The sequence below is a fragment of the Pollicipes pollicipes genome, unplaced genomic scaffold (assembly GCF_011947565.3).
Source record: "Pollicipes pollicipes isolate AB1234 unplaced genomic scaffold, Ppol_2.1 Scaffold_5724;HRSCAF=6776_pilon_pilon_pilon, whole genome shotgun sequence".
Taxonomy (NCBI): domain Eukaryota; kingdom Metazoa; phylum Arthropoda; class Thecostraca; order Pollicipedomorpha; family Pollicipedidae; genus Pollicipes; species Pollicipes pollicipes.
Genome location: NW_023596746.1, coordinates 15,162,367 through 15,189,910, shown reverse-complemented (window position 1 = coordinate 15,189,910; position 27,544 = coordinate 15,162,367).

Below are 27,544 nucleotides of genomic sequence, written 5' to 3'. Positions count from 1 at the left end.
ATTGTTTTGGCGTGTATCGTAATTTTGTCGCGTAATCGTATAATCCAATTCCTCAAAGTAAAGATATACAGCCTCCAACTACAATCCTGCGACACCTCGTGTACTCGTAAATTACGTGCATCGTAATTTTTGTCGTATAAATCGTACAATCCAGTTTCTCAAAGCAAAAATATACAGCCCCCAACTACAATCTGCGACACTAAAAAAATACAAAGAAAATGTTCTGTATACGGCACAAGTGTACGAAAAAATCTCGCATGAGTTTCTCAAAGCCAAGAACTGACATACGACAGTCTAAATTTTGACAAGTCCCTTGACGAATTAAGCGATGCAATCACGCAAGCATTTGTGCCGTAGATTATCGTACTGACCTTAGGATTATTACTCGTTTGAAGACAAATTGCTGAAGTTGCAAGCCTTAAAAACATGCACCAGATGCCAAAGGTAGAAGAGAGCATAGAACTTAAGTGTGAGCAAGACATACTGGCTGTTCCAGTCACTCAGAAAAGCCTTGGGTGGGACATGCCAGGACCAAAAGATACGGCAAAACTGCCTGATCAGGAAGCTTTCTTTGCAAAAACATCAAAACGCATCTCATTTGAGAGAACTTGATGTGGCTATCACAGAGCTTGTCATGATTTTAATGCATTCATGTTCATGCAAGCCGCATCTCAGACATCTTCCAAGTGACATATGGGCGGTGTCATTGCCTGCAGTGCCTACTCAGGCTGACAACAGAATGATGTACAATAAGTGTTAATGAAATCGCTTAACATGGCACAAACAAATTTACTCTAACAATCCCTCCTACTTAACGCAGCTGCATACAGTAGCCAGGTCTCAAAGCAAAAGTACAATCTTATGCTAAGTATTAATGGGTACTTTCGATTTTACAAACTACACATTAAGCCAGTTCCCTCAAAACCGTCAGCGTGACCTTTGTCGTAGTTTGTACATTTGGCAGTGGCGTAGATTTATAGCGTCCCGTTGCCAGGACAACGACCACCATACTTTACATAACGCTGACAGCCATTAACGTATGTCCTATGTTTTGAGCACGTGTTACCTTAACCCAGACTGCCATCAATTAGGACGGAATAATAAACTGATTTTCACTTGTCTGGCTCGACATCAAGCCACCCGCATTAGCTTGCAAATTCTGAGGTAATTATGTCCAGCTGCGATTATGACACTCTGGCTTGAAAGGCAACGCTTATCAGTATATGAAATCAAAAGGACAGGTGCCGATGGTGCAGTTCACGCGTCTGCTTACGGGGTTCGATTACCCGCGATGCCCGCGTTTCCGCCAGGGTGAAAGACAGTTGAAGCTTTATAGCTTAAGCAGCGAGTGTGTCCTAAAACCCCGATGGCGACCGTGAGCAAAGGAAGAGTACGATTGATAGTCTTCAGGAACAGAGAGAGTGGAGACAGCACCCTTTCCGCGAGGAATTTGTGTGCTTACCTGCATACCTGCACCTGGGAATATGTGTTCCCATTACCAGTCGGCTCGCCTATGGTGGTGTGCATTCACCTCTTGGCAACGCCATTTAGTTGCGTCGATCGCTGTGCGTTTTTTTTTTTTGCCATCGACGCGCTGTGTTTGTAAGCCTGCGTGCTACGAAACAAACACAGCAACACGTGTTGTACATGCGTATGGTCTTGTGCAGGCTCATGCCAAACTAGGTGATGACTGGTGGCGGTGTTGTCCATAATTGATAAGCATAGGAAGCCATCTTCTAGATAGATTAGTGATACAATTCTATCTATCTATCTATCTATTCCATCTATTTATCTATCTATCTGGATATCTAGATAGATAGAAGCTAGATAAGTGAAGGAGGCTATCTTCCATTTATCAGCTCCTTCGTTGCTCAGTTTTATTCCAAAATGTTCCACCCATGGAGGCTTTTTTACAGCCATTGTGGACAAGATAATGTAGATAGCAAGTGCATAATGCCTGTGCTTACTAAGCATATATTGGACATTCAAGGTGGAATGGTCAGATCTCAGCCTTCAGTGCTTAAGGGAATATGCGAAGAAATCATGAACTGTCATTGAGCACCGAAAGAAGGGCCATTTATGGATGTAATCATAAGCAGCCTTCTGTACCTGTCATTGGGAACTGGCTGGTTCTACATGACTGATGGTTGGAAATAGGTTTCCATTATATGTTTGTCTGCAGGCTAGCTGCTGCGGTATGATGTAGTGATGCACAAAATGTATGCAGCTGTGCTATTGAAATGAAGTCAGTTTTGGGATAGAATTCTTGTCATGCTAAGCCGTTTTAGTAACGTTTATTGCATACCATAATTTTTTACCCAGGGTAGGCATTGCAGGCAATGACGTTGCCCATATCTCACTTCGAAAGTATCTGGAATGCAGCTTGTATGAACATAAAAAGTATTGCATTCATGGCAAGTAATGTGATAGCCACACGAATTTCTCTCAACTGAGATTTATTTTGATGCTCTTACAAAGGAAGCTTCTCGACTAGACCGTTTCGCCTTAGCTTTTGGTCTTTGCATGCCTCACCCGAGGCTTCTTGCCTGAAAGACTGAAACACTCACCATTACTTGCTCACGCTCAAGTTATATGCGCTTTTATGCTTTTTGCAGCTGTTACATGTTGTTCAGGGTTGCCACTTCAACAATTTGTCTTTCACTGAGTGACAATCCTAAGGTCGGTGTTATAATCAAGGACATAAATGCTTGCGTTGATTGTGTTGTCAAATTCATCAAGAACTTATCAAAATTAAGCTGTGCCGCACAGTAATTTTTTGGCTTGGAGAAACTCATGCAAGATTGTTTGCGTCTATTTGTATCGCAGATTGTTCATTTTCTGTGTACTTTTTGGGTGTCGTAGATCGTAGTGATAGGTTATGTATATACGTTTTGCTTAGAGCAACTGGATTAAACAATTATGCGCCACAAATGTACCATTTACGCCCGAATTCTACGGATTTATGTCTTGACAAACTGACTACAGCCTGTGCAATACTACAAAATAAGACAGCAGCTAGCTGACATACAAACATGCAATAGAAACCTGCTTCCAATGATCAGTCATAGAGAAGAAGCCTGTTCCTAATGACCAGTATACCAGGATGCTTATGATTGAATCAGCGAACGCCCTATTCCACAGTGCTCAATGGCAGCTCATGTTCGCTTCACATGTTCTCTTACGCGCTGAGAGCTGAGGTCCGACCACTCCACTATGAGTGCCCAACATATGCTTAGTAAGCACAGGCATTATGCACTTACTATTTACATTGTCTTGTTAACAATGGCCGTGAAAAAGCGTCTATGGGTGGAACATTTTAGGATGAAACTGAGCAACGAAGGAGCTGATAAATGGAAGATAGCTTCCTTCAGTTAACTTATCAATTGTGGACAACATCGCCACTAAGTCAGCACCTAGTTCGGCATGAACCTGCGCAAGATCATGCACATGTGCAACATGTGTTGCTGCTGTTTATTACGTAGCACGTAGACTTACAAACACAGCGTGTCGATGGCAAAAAAAAAACGCGCAGCGGTCGACGCAAATAAATGGTGTTGCTAAGAGGTGGGTGCACACCACCATAGGCGAATCGAGGGGCAATGATACCACACAAATTCCTTGCGGATAGGGTGCTGTCTCCACTCTCTCTGGTGTTCCTGAACACTTTCAGTCGTGCCCTTCCTTTGTTCATGGTCGCCATCGGAGTTTTAGGACACACTCGCTGCTTGAGATATAAAGCCTCAACTGCCTCTCACCCTGGTAGAAACGCGGGCATCGCGGGCAATCGAACCCCGTAAGCCGACGCGTGAACAACTGCACCATCTGGCACCTGTCCCTTTATGTCATATGTTGATAAACTTTGCTTTTCAACCAAAGCGTTATAACTGTAGCTGGAGATAATTATCTCCAAATTGGTAAGGCAACGTGACTGGTTTGATGTCGCGCTGGACAAGTGGAAAGCTATGCAATATTTAGTCCTGATCAATAGCAGTCCGGGTTAAGATAGCGCATGCTGTAAACATAATACATATGTTTATGACTCAGCATTATGTAAAGTATGGTGGTCGTTGTCCTGGCAACGGGACCCACAAATCTACGCCACTGCCAAATGCAAAAACTGCGACAAAGGTCATGTGACGGCTTTGAGGAACTGGCTTAATGTGTAGGTTGTAAAATCGAAAGTACGCTTCAATAATTGGCGTAAGACTATACTTTTACTCAAAAAATCTGGCTACCGGTGGTAAAAATGTCTCGGGCTCACTTCGACCTGACCCAAGTCGAAGCAAGCTCGGGCATTTTTGAACACCAATCCAAAACTGCGCATTTGGCATCGTACAGGCCAATCTTGACCACACCAGCCTTATCTTACTAATGCATCGTCCATGGTCTCCTTGACGTCTAACTTTGTTTTGCTTGATGTCAATACAGAGGCGTGCATCTGGGTACTTTAGATGCTATAAGTGAGGCTCAGCTCACCGGTGATGCCTTTCAAGATTTTGTATTTTGATCGGCTTAGTTTCCTATGTGTTAACTTATTTCAGTCAGCAAAGAGCAGCCTTCAGTTAGTCTTCAGTCGCCCTGTCATTTAGTCCCCAGTATCATACAGTCGTAGTTGTTACCATGTCGTGGCAAAATGTATTTCGTCCAACTGCTGCTGTGTGCTCATGCCAGTGAGCAGTGTCTCCAGAACACTTGTGTAATTGTGTCTTGTGTGCATGCCGTTCCTTTCCAGTTTCTGTTCGTTACGTTTTCATAAGCATAGATACGGGTGTCAGCAGCTAAAACAGCGCAGCACGGCACCAGGTCTTCAACTGCTGAAAAAGAAGAGTGAAGCAACGGGTCTGCCGCTACTGAAGGTAGAGAATACGTAGGTCCTGGTATATCACTGCACGGGTGCCAGATGTAACACTTGAGGCAACCGCTGCTGGAGTCGACTGCACCTCCCGAGTCTGCTGCTGTTTGCCACCTGAGGTCAGTGGCGCAGGCAGGGGGCAAGGGGGCACGTCCCCACTGAGGTCCTGAGGGGTCCTGCGGACTCTTCGGGACAGGCGATCTACGGGCCGATTTGAAGACCCGAGGTCGTGTTAGATAGGTCGTATAAGATAGTTCATATTATATGGGTCGTATTGGGTAGGTCGTATTAGATAGGCCGTATTAGAGATGCCTGCTCTACGGGCAAAACCCTTAAATGCAACGCTGAGCCCTTCGCGCCGATGGGGGGGTCCCTGAATGAATAAATACCTCTTTATCGGTTAGATACCACTAGCACCGAACAGTCGGGCCATGCCGGTCCAGGCCGAGGGTCCATTTACCAAGCAGGGACAGAGCCGGGGGTAGCGGCTTACATTGGTCGGGCCCCCTAGCCAATGAGGGCTCCCATTACCAGCCAGGGGACAACAATGCCTCCCAGGATTTTTGTGTTGGCAACGGTCCCAGAGTCGGCCAGGGACAGTGTTTAACGGGGCCCGAAGAGTTGCCTGAAGGGCCCTTCGGCACGGATGGTCAAGGGTTTGATTGTAAGGGCGGAGAGTCCGGAGAATTGGCTGTAGGTCACATCAAAGAGAATTTCTCGCGTTTGAAGATATCGAAGCAAGTATCAGATGTGTTAAGACCTTTCATAGAAAAGAATGCTCTAGGAAAGGCATTTTCTGTTTTGTTAATATGCTCCCTGATGCGTCATTGTTACGTCATCGTATGTGGTACGACATTGATTGATAGGCAATTGACGGCTGTAATATATGGAAATTGTGCTCACGGACGCCAGATATGAACGACGCCACAATTTGATTTGTTCATGGCCTTGATGTCTGCATAACTTATGACAGAATTTGGAAGACGTTATATGATGCCATGAATGCCAGAGTAACCTTGAAATAGTCTCCCGGAAACAGCGTCCCTATCTTCGCGGGCGTTTTGCTTAGAAATTAGGGAGGGTGTGTGTGCTTAGGTCTTAAGGCTGTGAACTGCACCGAATGATCTTCAAGATGGCTATTTCGGTTCGAAGCCTCATAGAAATGTGGAACGGTCCCTGCGAGGGCACGGCCCGTAGGGCCGTCGACTTAGATATCAACCAGAGAGCATCTCCCACCTCTGAGGCCTTGGGACAACGCTGGCTGTTACTCCGGCGGAGACCACCAACACTGAACCGTTAGCCCAGTGTCGGTTTAAGCCCTAAGGGCCCATTTCTCGAGCAGGAACCAGGCCGCTGCTCGCGGTTTGTCTCTGAAACAATGAGGGGCCCTGTGTTGATCATGGCCCCACAGTGACTAACAATGATTAAACGTGTCCGCAGTTGTCCCTGACTCCGTTGGGGGCCGAATTGGAAGGGGGCCAGCGGGCCCAAAAAGGCGACCGAAAAGGTTCCCCGGACTAAAGATCACGGGTCCGATTGAAAGGCTGAAGGGCCTCAACGGCTCGCTGCAGGTCACATTAAGGACCCTGCCCGTAGGACCGCGACTAAATGTCCCTGTGTCAGTCATGGGCACGCAGTGCCTAATAGGGGTTCCGTGTCAGCAAGTGGTCCCGAGTTAGCGAGGGAAACATTTGCTGAAAATAGAATGGAACTGGACTCCAAATACCAGAGGACGTCTTGCGTTGGTTGGGGTCATGTGCTCCATTTTAACTAAGGGCCATTAAGTCGAACTGGAGCCTCTGTGCCAATTATTGGACCACCTGCGTCGATAAGGGATCTCGTTGCGTCAATGATGACTCCTGCGTCGATCTGGTGCCAGGTGCCTGGGTCAGACTTACGCTTCCCGCCAACTGACATCTCCAACCTAAGAAAGAGGACCAGTATATGATTTATCTTTCTAACGGCCCTGGATCAACCTGGGACCCCGCCCCCGTGTCGCCAGGATGCCAGCCGGTACTCGCCCCGTGCTGTGATGGATTGACCGTTCACCCCCCGACCGGGAGCGATGAAATCCCCCTAATGTTCTGTCCACTGCCCCTTGTCCGGAAAAAGGTAAGGAGCCTCATTAGACTTCGATTCAGTCGATCAAATGAGGTCAAAAGTGATAAAAGTCGGTTGCCGGAGAACGTCCAACATTTGCTGAATCGACTAGTGAAAAAGTTTTGGGCCTGTATGCCCACAATCGTAGGAGCAGTTCAATCTAATCTGAGGAGAAGACACCTTAGGCCGTGGTTACATCTCCTGTAAAACCGAAAGGTGTTAGCTCCTGCATACAACACCGGGCGGCGAGCGCCACGCGGGGCAGAAGACCTGTACTGAAAACATTTTTCCAAAACTCTTTCAAACAAACCGAAACTCGTTCAACTCAAACCGTTGAATAGTTAGACTGAGCGTGCATTCCAAATTCATAAAGGTCTGAAATCGTTCTCTGAACGGACAAATAGTTACAAGGGCGCTGAAAATAGGGATTTTACCTAAACTCTTCCAGTTCCTCCACTACACTCCAGCACCAGTTCGCGGTGCTCTGCATGCTATCCGTTTCGATGATAATTTTTTAAGTCGCACAGGTGTTATGTCTCCCAGAATTGCTTTCAAAATGGATGCTCTAAAACGCTCAAAGGTATATATTTTACATGCGTCATTTTCGCCCGCCCATAGGCCGCCGGTAGCCGCGGGGCGTTGGCCCCACGGCTTTTGGTGATGTGGGGGAGTGGGGGGGGGGGGGGGGGATTCTGCGGTGCTGGTTCGTGCGCTGCGCTGCCACCAGGCCTTCGCTGTGCGCTGTGCGCCGTCGTGCGCCGCCGGCTGCCGCTGTCACGCCTCCAATGTTAGCGCACGACTCGGCACGTCGTGACTCCTGTACACCCGACATCAGCACACACTCATGTGAGGCACAAAGCTAGGATGAAGCGGGTGACCGAGGCATTAGCATGATGGTGGGTCCGGTCAGGCACCATGGACGGCTGTCTCCCTGCACATGGCTATGCGCTCTTAACGATGGCACCCACCTCCACATTTCTAGCTTACAATAATGTTTAAACGGGACGTAACCGGATACACTGATAATACGCCCAACTGGCAAGGGTCCGACGCAACTAGCTAATTACCTTGGCAAGGCCACGCTGGAAAATAGCCCTGGGAGCCTCCCTCGGCATCAACTAATCCATGCAGACTCCACGCACACGGTGCCTCCCTCCCCCCCCCCCCACGACACTCCTACATCGACTCCATGCACACACATACGCTGGCGTCCACGTCAACCCAATCATTCTCGGCTCGCACTCGGATGGATCTCCCCTCCCCCTCCCCCCGTTTCCAGCGCCTTGACATTATAATTGGCTCGAGTGCGTGGGCCCCCATTAAGCCAACTTAAATTTATTCATTATATTTGAAATATTCAATAAGGTCACGTTTCAGGCTAATTTAAAATACATCATCTCAGTGTGTCAGCTCGGCACCGCCGCAGCTACTGGGCCGACGTCAGATGTCCAAACCTGGACGGCGACTCGTTTCCTCGCCTGACCTCCAGGGTGACGGCTCCCTGTTTGGACAACGCTCCCCGCGTTTCGTCCACGGAGGGCGGCGCGCCATTCATTTGCCATGCCCGCCGCTCGCAGCTTCCGCTGCCGCGCACGCACCTTAGACAGCGTCTCGTCCAGCACGGAGACGTCGCCTCCGGCGCTTCTGCGTCCTCGCCTCCCACCTGCCGGAGCGACCTTTGCGAGGCACCGCCCCACAGCGCGGCCCTCAGAGGCCTAGAGGTAGACAGCGCGACCGACGGGACGGTGGGGTCCCTCGGCAGACGATGAGCGCCCGGCGTGACCTGCGTCCACGTCTCGCGGTCTCCTCAGCCACCGCGTTCTGGAGACGCGGCCTGACCGGCCCGTTCGGCAACCTGGTTCTTCGTCGCTCTTCCTATAAGCGCCGATGGCGGGATCTCTATCCGTCCGGAACATCCCGCCATCAAGCGCTCACAAGGCATGGTGTACACAACGTCCGAAGAGAGCAGGCTGTGTCCTGTTCTCTCCCAAGGCATGGTACACCAACGGATAGATCCAGTTACCGCCGTGCGCCATCCTGCATCCCGGGCGGTTCCCACTGATCCCACTGGGGTCAAGTGAGAAACGGCAAAACGAGCCAACCGTCTCATAGAAAAAAGAGCGAGGCCGTGCCTTTGAGTCGTGCTCCCGCCAACATATGTCTCCGAAAGAGCAGGACTGCGGTTGCCTGGCCTCTCAACCATGCCATAGCCGAGCCGCGCTGCTCAGGTGCGCTCCGCGTCTGCCATCCTTTGGTTACGGTCCCTATTTAATTCGATTTTTGGCAAACGGCGTATTGCGTGTCGGGCGGAAGTCTGACAGCCCGGCAGAAGCTGACAGCGTCGATTCCAGCGCAAAATATTCTGATTAAATAACGTGATTAACCACTAAACCAAAACCAAATAAAAACTAACCGCCAGAAAAACAAAATACACGTGCACGGATGCCACACAAAATCGGTTTACAAATCGGGTCGGGCCAGCGGTGCCGTAAAGGCAGCGCGCGCATGATGAAATCCTCGCGGGTATGCTGAACAGGTCCGGCAAGGATTGCGCCGCCATGAGCAATCGGGAAACAAATTAAGAAAGCGGGACTAGTCAAACCGTCCAGCAAGCCAACAGGCTAGTGCCACATAAAAAGGGAAATCTTCATGGATATGGCGGCGTGGTCCTGGCCCGTACGCCGCGCCTGACCGCGATACGGGAAAGACGAGGGCCATGACGAGCCGCTGCGCCTCCCCGGGGCCACTTCCAACGCCAAAATCAAGATAGCCTCGGTGCGGGCTAACGGGCGACCCGTCGCGCCGAAGCGCGTGTTAACGGCCTCAGTCATCATGCCCAACCACGCCGGGAGCGAGTGTCCTGTCGCCGCCTGACCGAATCATCCCAACCTCACTTCCACACTAAATCACTTAAAACGCGGACCGCCATCTGTATTTGCAAAATCACTAAGACATAGACGAACCACGTGACACGTCCCCCTCTTCTTTAATTATGGGAGTGGGCACGAGACGCATTGCCCGTCCGGGAGCGTCGCATGGCTAGTGCCCCCCCCCCCCTCCCCCTCCTTAACTACACGAGGGGGAACTGGTGACCGTGGCCCGCGCCCGCCCAGTGGGGAGGGGTAAAGGGACACGGGAGCGCCAGCCGTCCATGGCCAGGTAGGGATTGGGACGACAGCCCGTGGACCCACACGTGCGTGTTGTCGCCGGTGCCCCGTTGTCCGCGGAGCCGGATGTCGCCGCCTGGTTGTCACCACCACGTCTCCTCCGCGCTCCTCGCTCCTCGGAACTCCTTGGGGGACTCCATCCTCAAGCACCTTCCCTGGACTCCCCCGAAAGATTCTCCCCTTTCCTCCAGACCCCGTCAACCTCGGAACTCTTCGAAAGATCTCCGTGCCTTACCGGACTCCCCCTCAAGACTTCCTCGCCTTCCCAGGACTTTCCACTTTACTTCCCCCGAGAGACTCCCGTCTTTCCTGGTAGACCCTCCCAACTGGGTCGGCCGCCCTCGTTTTCTTGCGTGGTCCGATAGTTTTGCCGCCTCGCCCCCTCTGCCCAGTGCATCGCCGGGCCAACCTGCGCCGCTTCCAGAGTCCAGCCCTCAACGTGCCCCGGGCCAGACCTCGTGCGTGGCGTCGTTGGCGACGACGCGAGGCCCGCCCGCTCTCGCCTCGGGCGGGCCCTGCGCGTCCCCCTCCGGGTCAGTTCTCACGTGGCGTGGCGCGTTTGCCGCCAGCTGGGGTGGCGGCAGCCGGCGCGGCGGGATTCTTGGGGCGAAGCGGCAAACATCTTCACAACATACAGTTACACATTCCTTTTCGCATGCTGCGTCACCGGTGCCCTGGCTCTTGCATACACTTATCTTGACGCGGCGGGCTATTTCGACAGATGGGGCCATCATCATGGCCGTTCCGGAGGGAGCACCTAGCGTCGCTTTGTTGATGTGGACCCATCGGCTCGAGCGTCGGGCGGGCCCGCGTCCAGCTGTCAGGCCCCGCTCGGCCTCATGGTCGTGTTTGGTTAGGCGAGGGAAGCCTGGTCATGGCTTGCTCGCCGTTCCACGCTCCGCTGGGGAAGCTCCACCGACCCTGGACGTGTGGTGCGCAAAGTGGAAAGTAATAAAATGTGTGCCTTCATTGACCGCAATGCCTGGCGTCTGTTTTTCCTAAGCTTGCGACCAAACATGCGAACGCATTTCAACAAGAGTTCTTCTTCATTTAAGTTGTGAACTTCTAACATAACTATGTTAAATAGAAACAACATTTATTCCCACATATCGATTCTGAGCATTAAACATTGCCATACCAACATAGATTGGCTATGTGTATGCAAATTTTTGACATTTCTATTTGCCGCATACGTGCACGGGATCCTCAATATCTGCACAGAACTCAGAAACGTAACTGACAGGACGTCAATTCCTAATGGTTTGGAAAAAGTCTTGTTAGCCTTTGTGTAATGAAATGTCCCGGCGATTTATTACATACAGTCATTTATCGTCAGCCTCCTTCAGCTTATTGGATTAAAGATGCCTATATGATTTCATTTGCTCGCACAATCTGGCTTCTCTTTTAGTTAAGAAAGTTAAATCTAAAAATACACAAAAACGCGTGCCACATCGAAATCAAGTAATATGCGGCAAGAAATCAATAACATATGCGGCAGTTTTCATGAAGGCTTTGCCAACCATGTACCCCCCCCCCTCCCCCCACCCTCTCCTTCTCTTACCAAGGCTAGATCCACCCACCCATAGCGGTGTGTATTCTAGTCGTTTTGGGCGCTTGCTATTTACCCCCGACAACATGGCTTCGGGCTGTGGCAGCGGCCGCGTGAAAGGTCGGGCAACGTCAGGGCGAGGGACAGGCCTCGTCGGCGTTTCGGCACGTTAAACTATTCACCACCAAATCTTACCTTTGACTGGGAATTTATAATCAGGTGGTAGGGGTTAAGCTCCACACAACAAGCACTTCTTATCGTGAGCTTTGGTCTCAGAAACCCATTACTGCGAACGGTTGGGGTTAGACCACAAAAAGCGTCATGGATCTAGTGACTCCGAAGGAACGGCGGGTGTGCGGGGGGGGGGGGGGGGGGAGGGAAGAGGAAAACATATCACCAAATTTACACAGTGACAGCCGAGCCAGTAAACTGCGAAGGTCATCGAGATAAGGGAGTGTGCAAATTTCAACCACATTGTTTGACAACTTTCATATCATGCTGCTTCAAAAATGCTAACAAAGCCAGCAAACAGCCGGGGACTTTTCAGTTGCATTTGTGGGAATGTGGGCTCATCTGTAGATATGTCAATTCCGTGGTCGTGCCCGTAAGTCCATAGGTACCCATAAGTCCGCGGAAAAAGCATACTAGGTGATGTTTCCTTCAACTTTGCCAGGATGTTTTCCCTTCATTTTTTGTTAGCACATAACGCAAGTTCCTTGCACCTTCCCCATATAATGTGTTAGGCCAGGCGGCCCCTCCGATCTCCGAGAGCTGACTATACTGACGAGTTTACTCCAATGGCATGCGACGTACGCCTGTTTCTTACACAACTGCCGCTTTTTCCACGGATGTATGACTGTGCTAGCCGCTATCAAGCTGCTGCGAAGCGGTTGTGGAGAATTCCTGTTTATGGAAACAGCCAGCCAGCCAAGACAGCCCGTAAAACGGCCAGCCTCGGGCGAAGTGTCAGGTGCGGTGGGTTTACCATGTGGAAGATGCCGTCATCGGTCTCCGTGGGATTGATGCATTAAGTGTCAGGTGCGGTGGGTTTACCATGTGGAAGATGCCGTCATCGGTCTCCGTGGGATTGATGCATTAAGTGTCAGGTGCGGTGGGTTTACCATGTGGAAGATGCCGTCATCGGTCACCGTGGGATTTATGTATTGCACGTCGTAACGTGAGTGGCCTTGTTCCCCGTCTTCAATCAGTCCGCAGCTCGCCGCGAGCTCACTGCTAAAGCGACACTAACTGACGAGGCTCATTGACTAGGCGGGTGACGACTGCCGCGAGACCTGCGATGATGGTTGGGGCGTCTTTTTATGCGTTCTGTGCGTTTGAAAGGCATCTGCAGTGTTGTGTGATATCGCAGCAAAGTACGTCCTGCCCAGACTGGAGGTCTCCGACGTTGGCTAATAATAAATACGGTTTAATATTCTTATTTTCCTTCATATACCTGTTGGGGGGGGGGGGGCGGGGTAGGAACAGATTGCTTAATGGAGCACTTTGCCACCAGGACATACCATTCTCGGTAAATTTGTGCACGCTATGAAACCATGCATGAACTGTTTTACCATCACAAAACCGAGCGCAACATTCATTTAGCTGACAGTCCTGTCTGGAAGCCACGGCCAGATTACTGGCGATGTACGAATGTAACAGGTGCGATGAAGTTCTTAGTCAGTACAAGCTGCAAGAAAATCTCTTGCTTTGGAGAGTCCAGTGCGAGGGAGCCCCTTGTTCCGGCTCTGCCCCACAAATATATCCATTGTATTCCAGAAGCAAGTCCCAATGGTGATATGCTTAGTGAATGCTTGTGCTCTGTCCAGCTATTGCGTGGTCGCTATACGCGTATTTTGTTCATTCGACAGGCCAGTAGTTGGTATTCATACACGGAAGGCACCATGCGTAATGTCGCCAAGCGTGTTCACAAGCCTTTGCCTTGAAGATTTGGTCTGCAGCGTAGAACTGCCACGTTTGAAATTCTAAAAGTTCGCCCTGACGCGCAGATCAAATTTGAAACCCACTCCACCACGCAAGGAACTGCCCTTGTGAAACCCCGCTTAAACCCGAGAGTCTAGTTTGTAAGTTTTCGACCAATTTTGCATTTTGTCCAATGCTGTCGTGACAAACTGCAAAAAAGCTTAGTGCATATTCATTGCCAAAAATTGAATGGCCAGAAATGTACATACGTCAGTGAACATACGCATGGGTCGTTCACGAAAGAGATATATTTTGTGTTAAAACCTAACTCTGGTCATTTTGTGTTAAACCTAACTCTGGTCATTTTGTGTAAAACCTAGCTCTGGTCATTTTGTGTTAAAGCTAACTCTGGTCATTTTGTGTAAAACCTAACTCTGGTCATTTTGTGTTAAACCTAACTCTGGTCATTTTGTGTCAAACCTAACTCTGGCCATTTTGTGTAAAACCTAACTCTGGTCATTTTGTGTTAAAGCTAACTCTGGTCATTTTATGTTAAACCTAACTCTGGTCATTTTAAGTTAAATCTAACTCTGGCTCAGGGGACAAACAGTTTTACCTTCACCCAATCCAGATATAAATGGTATGAGTTTGCACATATGTCTTTTGCCTGGACATAAAGCAACACTTTCGCCACACCCGAAATATGTTTAGGTGAGCCAAGACCCCGTTTGTGTACTAAACCTCCGACCCCAGGTCTAAACGTTGTCCCTATGCATTATGCAGGTGTGTTCCTGGGTAAGTTATCAATCAGTTCTATGGAAAGTAGCTCTGGGATTGATGTCAATTCCAGGTGTCCGTGCATGCGTCTACCGAACATTCTAAAACCTATATCACGGAATAACCGCTTTTGTCCCGTATCTGACGTGTCAGAATGCATTCATACTGAAGACGGTGCCAATGCTGCGAGCGGTAGTCATAAACGTGCACTTTTCCGAGTCGTCACGCGACTAGTTTGCGAAGGGTTGTAAAAGGCTGAAACCGACATTTATAGGTAAACTGGCCAGGTTAACGATAGCAACCAGCAATCCAGTACAATAATGTTCGCTTGTAGGTATAAGAAAAAAATATTAAATATGATAACAAAGCAATGGCCACGATAATAATGTATGAGTCAAATGTGAACATATAAACTTTGTCGTGACTATTTTTTAAAGTCAACAGTGAAAAGTCGGGACAGATGGGCTGGCGCGTCCACAGGACGTCGGATTGTCTGCAAAGTGTCTCAGGTAGTGAAACTAGCTGAGTCGGCCGGAGGTTTTCACTCCTTTCAGGGTATGGTCTGATCGGATTTAAGACTATGGCGCTAATCCGCACGTTTTAGGCGCTGAATGATGCACACGAGACGGCGTGGACAGAAAACATTTCATGCAGCGAGTTAGAGAAAGCCTGGCTCATTTTTTTCTATCCCCGTGTGTTAAATCAGAAAGCAGATTTGTGAGCGCATATCAAAAACCTTAATTTCGTGACCACACAGACGTTATTTTAAAGAGGCACCGAGTTCTACGACCACCGTAAATGCTCTCAATTCCTCGTTATCGAGACGCATCAAGTTTCAGGAGCATCACGATGTCTGTGCCATGTCCATATCAAGAAATCCCGGATTGGCCTATGCGGAAAAGGAGGCCCAAAAACTACCATTTCGTCTGCAAAACCCAGTATTTTCAAGAGGCACCCAATAGGCCGGAGGACACCACAGATGGTCCCAAACTTTCATTCGTATGCTGCATCAAATTCCACGTGCACAACAATGCTGCGTCTAACACCCCGAACGAAATCCTGGATTGTTTCCCTGGGCGTGGGGGACACCAAAGCCTAATTTCGGGAACCGTGACCTTTATTTTGACAAGGAATTTATGCCCTTCGCTCAGACGAAATTCCTGATTATCTTGGTCTTCACCGTTTGACTAGGTGACAAGGGAGTCATGACTTTTATTTTTGAGGGGCACAAATTTCCAGGGAATGTACAAATGTCCTCAAAATATTTAAATTTAAGAGACAAAAAACTTCAGGGGAAATTGCAATGCCCATGGCGCTCCGTTGCGAAATCATACACAGCCCATTCGACAAAGAGATTCCCAATGCGTGTATTGTAGCAGGCAGCAGTGTTGGTGTGTGCCCAGCCTGACTTGCTGCACATGTCGACGAAGGCGAAATCTGTTAATAATCAGTGTTCGTCATTTCTGCTCAGCCCGACAGCATAGATATGTATATATATATATATATATATATATATATATATATATATATATATATATATGCATATAAATATGCCTTTCACCGTTCACTTTTGGCGCTGGCTTTTGGACACCGACGATAGCGTTCAAATCCACGGCACCATTGCTCGCAGCAAAGTATACCGAAGCCACACAACACCTGGTAATTGACCTTGCGTAATTTTTCACAAATTTCTCACTTGCCCACGATCTGCTGGACTCTAAGAACGTATGATTAATGCGTATGTCGTCAAAGGTGTCAATATGTAATTAATCTAAACGAATATTGAGTTCTACTTCGCCGATGCAGCCAGATATAGCACGAGTGCAAAGTGGTGCTGCACTGGTACTCTGGTGCTAATCGATGGCTTTCAAGCGCATCTTGTCCTTTGCTTCTCAGAGGAAAATTCCGTTGAATGGCGCTTACTTGTGTGGCATCCACATGCCTACAACGCATACAAATGAATGTTAAACACGCGCCCAGGTGAGTGTCAACTTGACACCCAGAAGGTTTTGCCGGAATGATCTTCGAACAGCGCGGCCTAGCATCGCCAAATAGTTCACAGTTATAGAAAAATTAACAGCGAACCGCTTTGTACAAACAAATTAGACACAGCTTGTTAAGTCACTGACCTACGGCAGGTCAAAGTCAGGCCTTGGATTCAACGAAGACAACTTCAAGGAAATGGCCGTTCAATCTGATGCAACAACAGAGTGTTACACGAAGCCATAAATGTATGTAATAGCTTCCTTGGCAGCACAACGACTAAATCAACAGATAACGCTCACTTAGGATCAGGTATGGAGGCCAGGCCAAGGTTAGCACGAACTTGTTTTCTTACTCTAGAGCATTTGCTACAGAGTAGTTTTTTAGGACCATACTGCCTAGTGTAACCGTTGAAACTTATTCAAATGAAACCGTAAAATCAGTCTTGTATGAGTTTGGCCACCATGACCTTCGAAAGGTCACATAAGGTCACTGATCCGAGATGAGAAGCAGTGATATGTTGCTTAGAATGAATATATAGGTTCATGGTGGTTGAATGAAGAGGTTTTGGGCACTATGGACACCAGTCTGATGTTTGAACATGTTCGACCCCTTTTGACCTGAATGTGTCAAAGGCGTTTCTAATTATCTTGTTTTTTTACATCTTGGGGCTCAAATTGACCCCCGTAGGATGCCTTCGTCCAGCGATTCGGCTCACCTCAGTCAGAGAGAGACGTGTAGCGACGCGGCGATCTGTATTGGACCGAGTCCAGTGGCGTCCTGCCCCTGCTGTCTCAGGCAGCCACGACATAACATTTAGTTCGGGTGAACTACCACCTGATAAGTAAGCTTGCATACGCACGCGTCCCGTTGCATAAGCACGTGTCCCATATCACGCGTCCCGTATGGTCCGCCACGAGACGGCGGTCAACGCCCGCGGCGGTAGGTCGCATTCCACCGTGCGGCCGAGGCCGCGCCGCGACACGGCAGGGACGGCATGCTGTGCCGCCGGGCCGGCTGGGCGTGCTCACAACACCCCGCACCCGAGAGAAAACTATTCAACCGGCCGCCCAGCGCGTGTTAAAACGCGCCAGGGTGGCAGGTTGGTTACCCTTCGCTCGGGTAAAGGGTCGATTTGAGCCGACTCAGATCCGAGAAATTAAGAAAGCTAGAAACACCAAATTCACAGGGTGTATTGACCTGTACGTGACCCCACTTAGGTCAAAATTTGAGGCTTCTTGGTTGTGAGCTTGGGGTCAAATAAGGTAAAACAAGTTAAACTCCGGGCTGGTTTCCACAGTACCCCAGAACCTGGATAACTGTTTTGAGCAAAATATCACATGTTAATTTTAGGTCCATGACCTTGTTTGACCTTTCGGAGGTTATGGTGACCAAAGTCATACAAGACTACTTTGAGTTTTGCATTTGAACAAGTCACATATACTAGGATAGACAGTGTGTTCCTAAAACAAAACGTTGACCTTGGCCATTTTGAAGCATCGACCTATTCTGACCTTTAATGAGTCTATGCAAAATGTATATCGCGGTTCCTGTTATCAACAAATTTGAAATGAGCACCGGAAACTACTTCCTGCAGCAAGCCCTACAGTAATAAAACAGGTTGGTTTTGACCTTAGTCTGACGTTCATACCTGACGTAGGTCAACGTAATGTGCTCATTCGATTTTTGTGTTGCCCAAGAAAGCATTTCAGAGATGCATGGCTTCGTCCAACAATCCGTTGTTGCATCAGATCGAGCGATTCCCTAGAAAATGACTTCGCTGACACCATGACCTGATTTGGACTTGCCATAGGTCAGTTACCATACAAAGTACATCTCAATTTTCGAGCCAAATGATCCGCTTTTGAATGGTCTACAGCTAGCAAAATTTGGTGCGGGTACTCTAAGCCGTTCGGAAACCATTCCGGAAAAACCAGGTAGTGTACCCCGGTGACCGTGGTGCACCTATCCGGAATATTTGGCTAGTGCCGGAGCATGCATGGGAAGTTAAATATACTTCATTTCTCGAGGCGAAAAAGTTGCTTATGTAATGTCCACTGTTACTTTATCTCTATTTTAACGCGGTTTTTGATGATGATCTTAGCTTCGTCATTTGTGTTTCCTGCCGGTTACATCAGATATCCAATTAACACTTAAGTTACGCTAGTTACGGCAATTATTTTGTTAGTTTTTCTAGCCAATTTGGTAACTTTCTGGGTTGCTTACGCACCCTAAAAAATTCAAGTTTTTATTTATTTTTATCTGGCTTGAGAGTCAACTTTTCTTTCTGTGTATACTTAACTCGGGACCACCGGGAGGAAAGTATAGCACGCCTCCGAGATTGTGCCCCCTCCAGCACGCCCAACCGAAGGGCAATATGACGTACGACGAAGCTATGTACCCCGTATGTACCTTAGGCTTTAAGCCCCTTCAGATTACACCTTATTCGTGACCCGCTTGGAGAACCTGTGACCCGTTTTGATCGCGCACGCCGACGGTCGAGGGAGGTCGATGAGAGCAGTGTAGACGGGCAGCTAAGGATTATGGCTGCTAGTCATCTTTAGTGTCAAAGTTGACAGGCACTCGGTCGTAACCTGTCTGACCGTCTGACACGCACAGGGTATTCATGTCTCTCGAGCAGCGAATGCTAACGAGGTTGTGCCGACGCGGTTGCAGTCACTAATGAAACACGCGCTCGTGTGCTGTCCATTTGCAGTGACTTGGTTGCGTCGCTGCATATCCAGCGCACGCCGTGTCCTGACACGTGACGCAGAACACGTCACATTGGCACGTGGCACAGGCCGAGGAAGCTGGCTGCCGGACTGAGGCGGTGCGAGCTGTGACTGGATTCCCGTGTGCTTGCCGCGAGCGGCAGTAGGGTGCCCCCCACGGCTGTGGGTGGCTACCCGGGTTCGCGAACCGGGTCGATAGCGCCTCGCCTATGGACACGTTCTGGGGCCCGCCGAGAGCCGCGCAGGGTCGCCGTTGGAACGTTGGTCGCCGCGTGGCGTGGCGGGATTTGCGTCTCCCCCATCCGGGTGATCGGGGCACGCTGGGTCCAGGTCCCACTGGGTCCCCCTGATCTGGTCCGAGTGATCATATATCTTCCGTGTCTGAGCGATCTCGGGTCACCAGTGCGATCGCGCGTAGTGATGCGCGCCCCTGCCCCGCACTGTGCTGGCCTTCATAGCCATGCGGGGGTGCAGCCTGGGATTCGTGACGGGGGTTGGCTACCTGGATTTGCGGCGTGGGGGAGGGACGGCGAACAGAAACTTTTTAAGATCGGGTACAATCTCTGTTCATAGAACGTGCGCACTGCGATCAAAATACAGACGCCACACAGGCAAATAGGTTATAGCATCAAACTGTCGGTGTACATGACCCTGAGACCGCGCTTGCGGATCAACCACAAGGGTTAGATGACATAACCATTACAGAGGATGAAGTAATGAGAGCGCTCAGCTCTCTCGATCCCAGCAAATCATGCGGTTCTGACAACCCTCCGCGCAAAAATATAAAAAGTTACTGTCATATTGATAAAGACTCTGCCCAATAAACTCTTTGACATGTCACTAAGCACAGGTATCTTTACTTCCACTTGGAAAGAAGCAAAGGTTCATACTATTTTCAAAAACAAAGGGTCGTGCTCGGATCCTGCTAACTACAGATCAGTCGGTTTACTTTCTTGTGTGTCGAAAATTATTGAAATAATTTTCTTTAATAGTATCTATCAACACATAATTGTGAATGTATTTGTCTCTGAAAAACAAAGTGGGCACCGTCCAAACAAAGCACACAAATTCAGCTTGGGTATTTAGTTAACAATCTTTACGCAGGTTTTTGGACCCAATCAATGCCTTTACAGCCAGTCACTTGGACATTATATATATTTTGACAATATACAACATAAGGATATTTTACTCAAGTGCAGGAGCTATTGTGGTTTGTCAGGAACTCTCCTAAATTGGCTACGATCATATCTTTCAGACGGTTAGCAGAAAGTCACGGTAGGCAACAGTTTAAAAACCCCAGTACCAAGCATGCTGGCATGCCCGCAGGGGTCGGCTTTGAGACCTTTCCTTGCGCCTGTATAGCTTAACGACCTAGCCGACAAGCCCGACAACGACATATTCTTTACCGACGATACCACGTCATATATAGCTCGCTCACGCGATCCAGTGAGTTTAAAAACAGCATTCCAACACGACTTACATATCACACGAGAGCTCAGCAAAGACTGGCTCGTCACGTTCAACGTCACGAAAGCAATTCAACAAACATTTACCAACATAATCTGACATAACCCACCGCAGCTGACCTTTAATGGCCAAAAAATATCTTCTGCTGCAATCCACAAGCACCTTGGCCTGACAATATCTGCTGACCTGCACTTTCAGCAGCACATTACTGACACCCTCTCCAAAAGTAGTAGAGTCCTTAAGCCTCTTTACCCACTATCGCGCCTCCACATACTCTCAATGACATATATACGGCTTCCATTATTCATTTGTTGGGTCGTTGTGACGTGGTGTACGATGGACTTGTGACGATCAGTGACTCCCTTGGACTTGAAAGATTGCAGCACAGAGCAGCTAGACTAATCACCGGTGCACACTACAGAACACAAACTCCGCACTCTTAGACGATTTGGGATGGAACACTCTCAAGCCACTAAGAAACATACACAAACGGGCGCTGTTACACAACGTCATCCACAACCAACATCAATTCCCAACAAACGTCACTGCACCTCTACCGACACACGAGCACTTGCAACATTACAAAATGCAATGACACTCACATATCCACTGAACAGAACATCAGCATACCAAAATTCCTACATTCCATTAACTACGAGAAGAAGGAACCAACTCTCGCTTCAGTTGTAATCTCTCCAGTCTTCTCGTTCCCTCAAACGGGAAACATACCAGCGCTGTGGTGTGGCTGCGCCTGCAGTGTATCACAGCGTTGGATCCAGGTATGGTAACATCGTAAGGGCCAGCCTAAGATTGGGAATGTCGGACCTTAATGTTCACATGTTCGGAATTCAAAATCCAACTACACCTAGTCCCTCTTACTTGTGTGGCTATCCATATGAAGACTATAAACACTTTGTATTGAACTGTCCTCGCTATCACGAAATCAGAATTCCAGTGCTACGTAAAGCGGATTGTCGGGCAAATTAGTATCTATATCGGAGGTAACGGTTTACAAGATTGCACTGGGAAATATATCTCACAACTTTTCCAAGCATTTATTTTTCAGACCAAATAATTCGCCTAAAAACTTCCAGCGGGCGCAGTTAGGAGACAAGTCAATGAGTGGCATTGCCGGGCCGGGCGTCCGCCGCTGTCCCGGAACGGCTATATGTGTAAACCGGAGCGGCGGTGGACGCCTGGCCCGCCTCGGCTTGCGGATCGGACGAGTGGGCGGTGGGTCGTAGGTTCCTTGGCTGCGATGAGCATATTTTGTTGTTGTTAGCAGAGGCGCTCAGCTTTAAACATTTCACTTATGCGCCAATCCGCTCGCCACATTATTTACTGCTTCATGTCCATAATCGAACATAAACATCAACCAATCAATTCCTCGGCAACCCAGCAATCCTGTCTCTGAGTTATTGCTGTCTGCGGTCGACATGTCACTTCCCATGGAGGTCAGTGAGAAAAAAACGAAAACATCTGCTTGATCATCACATAACTGAGTTTGCGCCCTGAAAATATTTTCACCATCATCACACTTTTAAGTTCCATCACACTTACAAATATCCCCAATGTCATGTAAAAGACTGCGCACGTCCCTGACGGGCGAGCCAAACTGCATAAACTTTGCTCAGATAACTAAATTTGATGAAGTTTACCGAAACCAAACATTCTTGGAACAAGGAGAAACGAACGAATGCGCAGTAGATATCTCAGAGGGGTGCCAGCCGGATTCAGGTCCGTCCTATCGCCGCTTTCAATCATACAATTCTTACCGCTGGCAGCTCTTGGTGCTCTCCTGAACTCTGGATGAAGATGAGTAAAGCTCAAAATGTTAAGTACAGTTAACACGATCGCTATTTAGCCTCACAACGTCGGTTCACCAGGTCGTTCTGGCATTATGAAAGTCGTGAACTCAACGTAAGAAATCTAAATTCAAAACTCCGAAACCCAGGAGCTGAGGCCTTTTCTTCTTATATCAAGCATACCGTAACATCCGCCGGACAGCAAGTACCGGCTGACGTAACTTTACGTGGATTACAGTCAGAAGTAAATTCCCCCCCCCCCCTCGGAAGTGTATTCAGTAATGTCAGGAAGCAGTTCAGCAGGCAGCAGTAGCGAAGACGTAGCAGTAGGCAGCAGTAGCAACGGCGGCTCACAATTTGCAGCCGGTGTGGCTGCGCGGCCACGGCCTGTGGGTGCCGTTTTTAGATTTAGTCCGAGTTTCTTTTGAACTGCTGGATTAAAGTACACGCTAAGCAATGTTTTTTCGCGAGCCCTGACCGAACCATAACTACCATTCTACTGCGTAGTCTGAAGTTAACGGCAAGATTCAATGGCAAAATGTTAACGTAGCGTAATGTTCGGCACAGCCCGTCCTCACCTTTGATTTCATCTGACCTTCCGCGCGGCCGCTGCCACCGGCCGCAGACCATGTCTGTCATGGGTAAATGGCGAGCGCTTAAAGCGACTCGATTCCATCCCGCCATGGGTTGGTGGATCGAAGAGAAAGCGTTTAAACCAAAATGAGCTGTCGGGACGGACGGTTCCTGAGCAAAAATTCGGCTATTTTGCCTGACGGCCGCAGTCTTTGGTGCTTGACCCCCCGCACCCACCGGTCCATGACCCGGCATTCTCCGGTCCGCGATCCCGTACTCTCCGGTCCGAGACCCTGTACGCTCTGTTCCGTGACCCCGTACCCTCCGGCCCGTGACCCCGCACCTTCCGGTCCTTAATATGACGTCAGTGGCCGGCCCGTGATTATACAAGTTCGTTCTGGCCAGTTCGTTGCGACGCCCCTTTGGGCCTGGCCGTACCTTTGGCTGCCGGTGGCGCGATGGCGGCTCCGCGGGGGTTTCAGCCGTCGCCGTGCGGGCTGAACCAAGGCGGAGCCGGCCGGCCCCATGTGCTGTTCATGAGCGCCCACTATAAGGCCAGCGAGCCCCCGCTGCCGGCCTAAAGAGCTGCCTAAAGACCATTTCTGGCGACCGTCATCCGAGTACACGGCAGCGTCTCAAAGCGACCGTACCCCGATTACAGGCCCACCGACACGTCGATTAGGCGATGTATCGCTGGGTGGCCGGGCACGCTGGTCCAATCCGGGTCAGCCCCCTGCGCTGGGAGGCCTGGCAGCAGGACCAGCGCCCAGTGCGGGATGTGGGGCGCTAGTCGCGGTGCCAAATAGTTGATGCGGTGGCTAGCAGTCCAAGAAGTGGACGATAGATTGATGACAGAAACGTTGTTTAGATTGGTGACAAAAACGTATCGGTCTTTACAGCACCGCGAAGTGGTGCTGGAGTCTGGTGGTAAACGGGAAGAGTAAAGGCGGAATCTCCGTTTGTCGTGTTGCTTTGGTTGTAAATCTCTTCAGAGGACACCAACAAAGTTGTAAGAAATATTCGCCAAGTGCAATCTTTGAACGGTGCGAATTAATATTTTGAGGCATTCAGAAACATTAGTTTTCGAATAATGTCTCTGAATACGCTTGACACTCACCAACTGGCATTACTTGCAGTGGCTAACGCCGTTCGGTTTTAAGAAAACTGTGACACAAGCCATCACTATTCTTGCTCCCCGCAATTACTGGCGTATCATAAGGGCTTTATGACGCTCTCAGCTGCTGAGGCTATATGGCGCCGCCAGCCTCTCACCCTGGCGGGAAGAGCGGGCACCGCGGGGAATCGAACCCCGTATCTCAGGTTTCCCAGACGCGCGGTGGTTAACATAGGGACATTACCACTGCGCTATCGGCACCCGGCGAGCATTTTCAAATCTTTGGATGGCATTTGTTTTACTAGTTGGTTCTGAAAATAATAAACGTTCTCAGAGAAAACAAGGATGGCTTTGTACGTTTCTTATTTCGACACAGTCCATTCAGCCCTAATGTGACCCCATATTTATTTCCGGGAAAAGGGGCTCCTTTGAATGCAACACTACGGGTCACAGTGCTGTTCCCGGTCAAGGCCCGAAGGGCCATTCTGTCCCACCACGGTGTATTTTCCGGCCGTCATTTTGGCGACACGGGGCGGCATCCCCTGGCCGATCCGGAGGACGCGGGAGGCCTTTTGAGCCGCAACGCAACAACCCGGATTGACGCATGCACGGTCCCTCAACGCAACAACATTCCTGCTCGCCGCAGGTGGTCAAATGATTGGCGCATGGACTCGAATTGGGATTAAAAGACTCATGCTGGAATTGGGTTGGAGGCGGGCCCCACCGTTCGCTACTGGGGGTCCTGACTGGCACATATCTCTTCTACTACCTTAACGTGACGCACTCGTCACACGTTATTATGTTTCGTTCAATTATCAGAGGACCCTGACCACCACAGGAGGCCCCTTTCATTTGGGCTTCCGTCCCTATCCTTGTTAAGAACATCTTCCCCTGACCGATTCGAGGCCCTTTGAGACAGAACGTGCTGTTAGGTACCGTGGGCAGCTGAACGACATAGGAGCCGACCAATTTAAATCGCGGGTCCGGCCCTGTCCCTGCTTGGGAGATGGGCCCACAGAACTCAGACCAACACAGCGCCGACTTTTCGTTATTCGTGATCTCTGAACCGAAATTGTGGAACGCTCTATCTCAGGGACACCTATCGGTACAAGAGAACCATCTACTGACATTTGAGGGACCTCATGTGACCCTACAGCCAGCCACTCGGACCCTTCAGCGATCATATCGGGCCTTGATCTTTGGTCTCGAGAGACCCTTGGGCCCCTCTTCGGGCCCCCCCAAACATCGCTCCGACTCGGGGTCAGTTGCCACCACAGGATCCCTTGTTCGGCACGGTGGTCCTATCCGACACAGGAGCCCCTCATTGTGTCAGGGACCCCGAACATTGAAAATCGCGGACCCCGGCCTCGCTCCTGCTTGGGAGATGGGTCTCAAGAGCTCAGACGTATAAGGCCCCGGCTATTCGGTGTTCGTGGTGTCTAACCGACTCACACACCTGCATTGTCTCAGAGGTTCCTCAAACGGTGCAAGATGACCTCTGATTGATATTTCTGGTCATACCCCTACGGGCCGCAATTTTTTTATGCGACCTACAGCCATCCTTTGGTCCCTTTTGCGCTCCAACCGAGCCTTGGATCGTCGGTTCCGGTAGGCTGCCCGGGCCCCTCTTCGGACCTCATCGAACACTTCCCTTGGTCGGTTCGGGGCCGTTGCGAGAGCATGGCCCTCTGTGAGGTGCTGTGTGCTTCTGACAGAAAGAAGCCCTCAATCATTGTAAATCACTGGCTCCGACTTTAAAGTTGATTGGGATGTGCGTCCTCAGGCCCATACCGACACGGAGCCGACTATGTGGTGCGGTGGTACCAGACCGACAACTTACCGTATCAACTTAGCCGACCGACCGACCGTATCAACTTAGCAGGTCCCGGCTCGGCGCAAAGAGCCCTCTGGCCGTTATTTCAGAGTCCATCTTCGCATTTCGGGGCCACTGAATAAGATTCCTACCAGCCCAATTATGCCCTCAGACTCTCCAATCAGGCCTTGGATCGTCGGACCCGGGCGCCCCTTAGTCTCTCTGGGCCTCCTCAGACACTGTCTCCGGCCGACTCTGGGACCCTGGGCAACACAGGGCCCCTGCTAGGCGCTGTGGGGCCCCGAGCAATGTAAATCGCTGGGTCCGGCTTTGCCCCTGATTGGTAGATGGAACTTTAGGCCCATGCTGCCACGGAGCCGGCTTGCTTTGCTGGTGGTGCCTGACCGAAATATAGGCCCTTATCGACTCAGTGGGCCCCAGATCATCGGGCGGGGCCGTCTAGCTAACATTGGAGTGCCCGGCCCTGTGGGCCGGGGCCCTTGAATGAGACCTCCGGCTGGGTTTTCGGGCATTTCGGGCGTCCAAGTCGGAACCTTGATCGTAGGTTGCGAGGGGCCCTTCGGGCCCCTCGCAATGTCCAGGTTTTGTATAATGCCATTGAAATTAAGTTGGAATATACAATTTTGATAGTTTTCCACTGATGGATATTATTAGCACGTTGGTGATTCCCACGGCCCAGTAAAGGCGCCGGGATACCAAGCTCTACATCGTGTTGAGCGTGCAATCGGCAATACATCCGCCGGGGTTGCGCACTGGCCGGTCGACGGGGCTGCCGTGCAGCGAGGCTTTTTCAGGCGCGCCAGAATGATAATTGTTTCTGTTTATAATTCGTTTAGCCTGCAGCTTCCATTGGGATGCTGGTAAATTCAGTTTGGTTCACATGCTCTGCTAGCCGCAAGGCAGACGCAAAAAAGTATCACAACGAAAAAGGATTGCGAAATTTGGGACAGGTGGGAGACCGTACGTGAAACAAGAGTACGGCCAGAACAAAAGTGCCATCCCGGTGGTGCAGAGTACGGCCAGAGCAAGGGTGCCATCCCGGTGGTGCAGAGTACGGCCAGAGCAAGGGTGCCATCCCGGTGGTGCAGAGTACGGCCAGAGCAAGGGTGCCATCCCGGTGGTGCAGAGTACGGCCAGAGCAAGGGTGCCATCCCGGTGGTGCAGAGTACGGCCAGAGCAAGGGTGCCATCCGTGTGCAGAGTACGGCCAGAGCAAGGGTGTCATCCCGGTGATGCAATGTTGCCTGTTGAAACATCCCGAACTACTGATTCAAGCATTCCTCACGTCCCGACGCGGGCAGTAACATGAAGGAGCCCAAGCCTTCTATAATCACACTCAACCAGAGCTGGTTCCTTTGCGCCCATCTCCATTGGACCCAGAGTTGTACTCTCGCACTTCCAGCGACAGGTAATACGACTCGGCGGACGGCGGCGGCCGGTTTTCAGGCTGCGTTTCAGACGGGACGCACGTCCCGATTCGAACGCCGAAGCTGCAAAACGCCATGTACAAGAAGTACCAAAACTACGCGTCCATAAACCGCGCAGGGCTGGACCATCTACGCGGCTCCGACGCACTGCTCGCATGTGGTCCACAATGCCAGGGATAGCGAGCCTCGCCGAAATGTTAGTGCCTCTACATGTAGAACATACCTCAAATGCAACACGTTTGCCC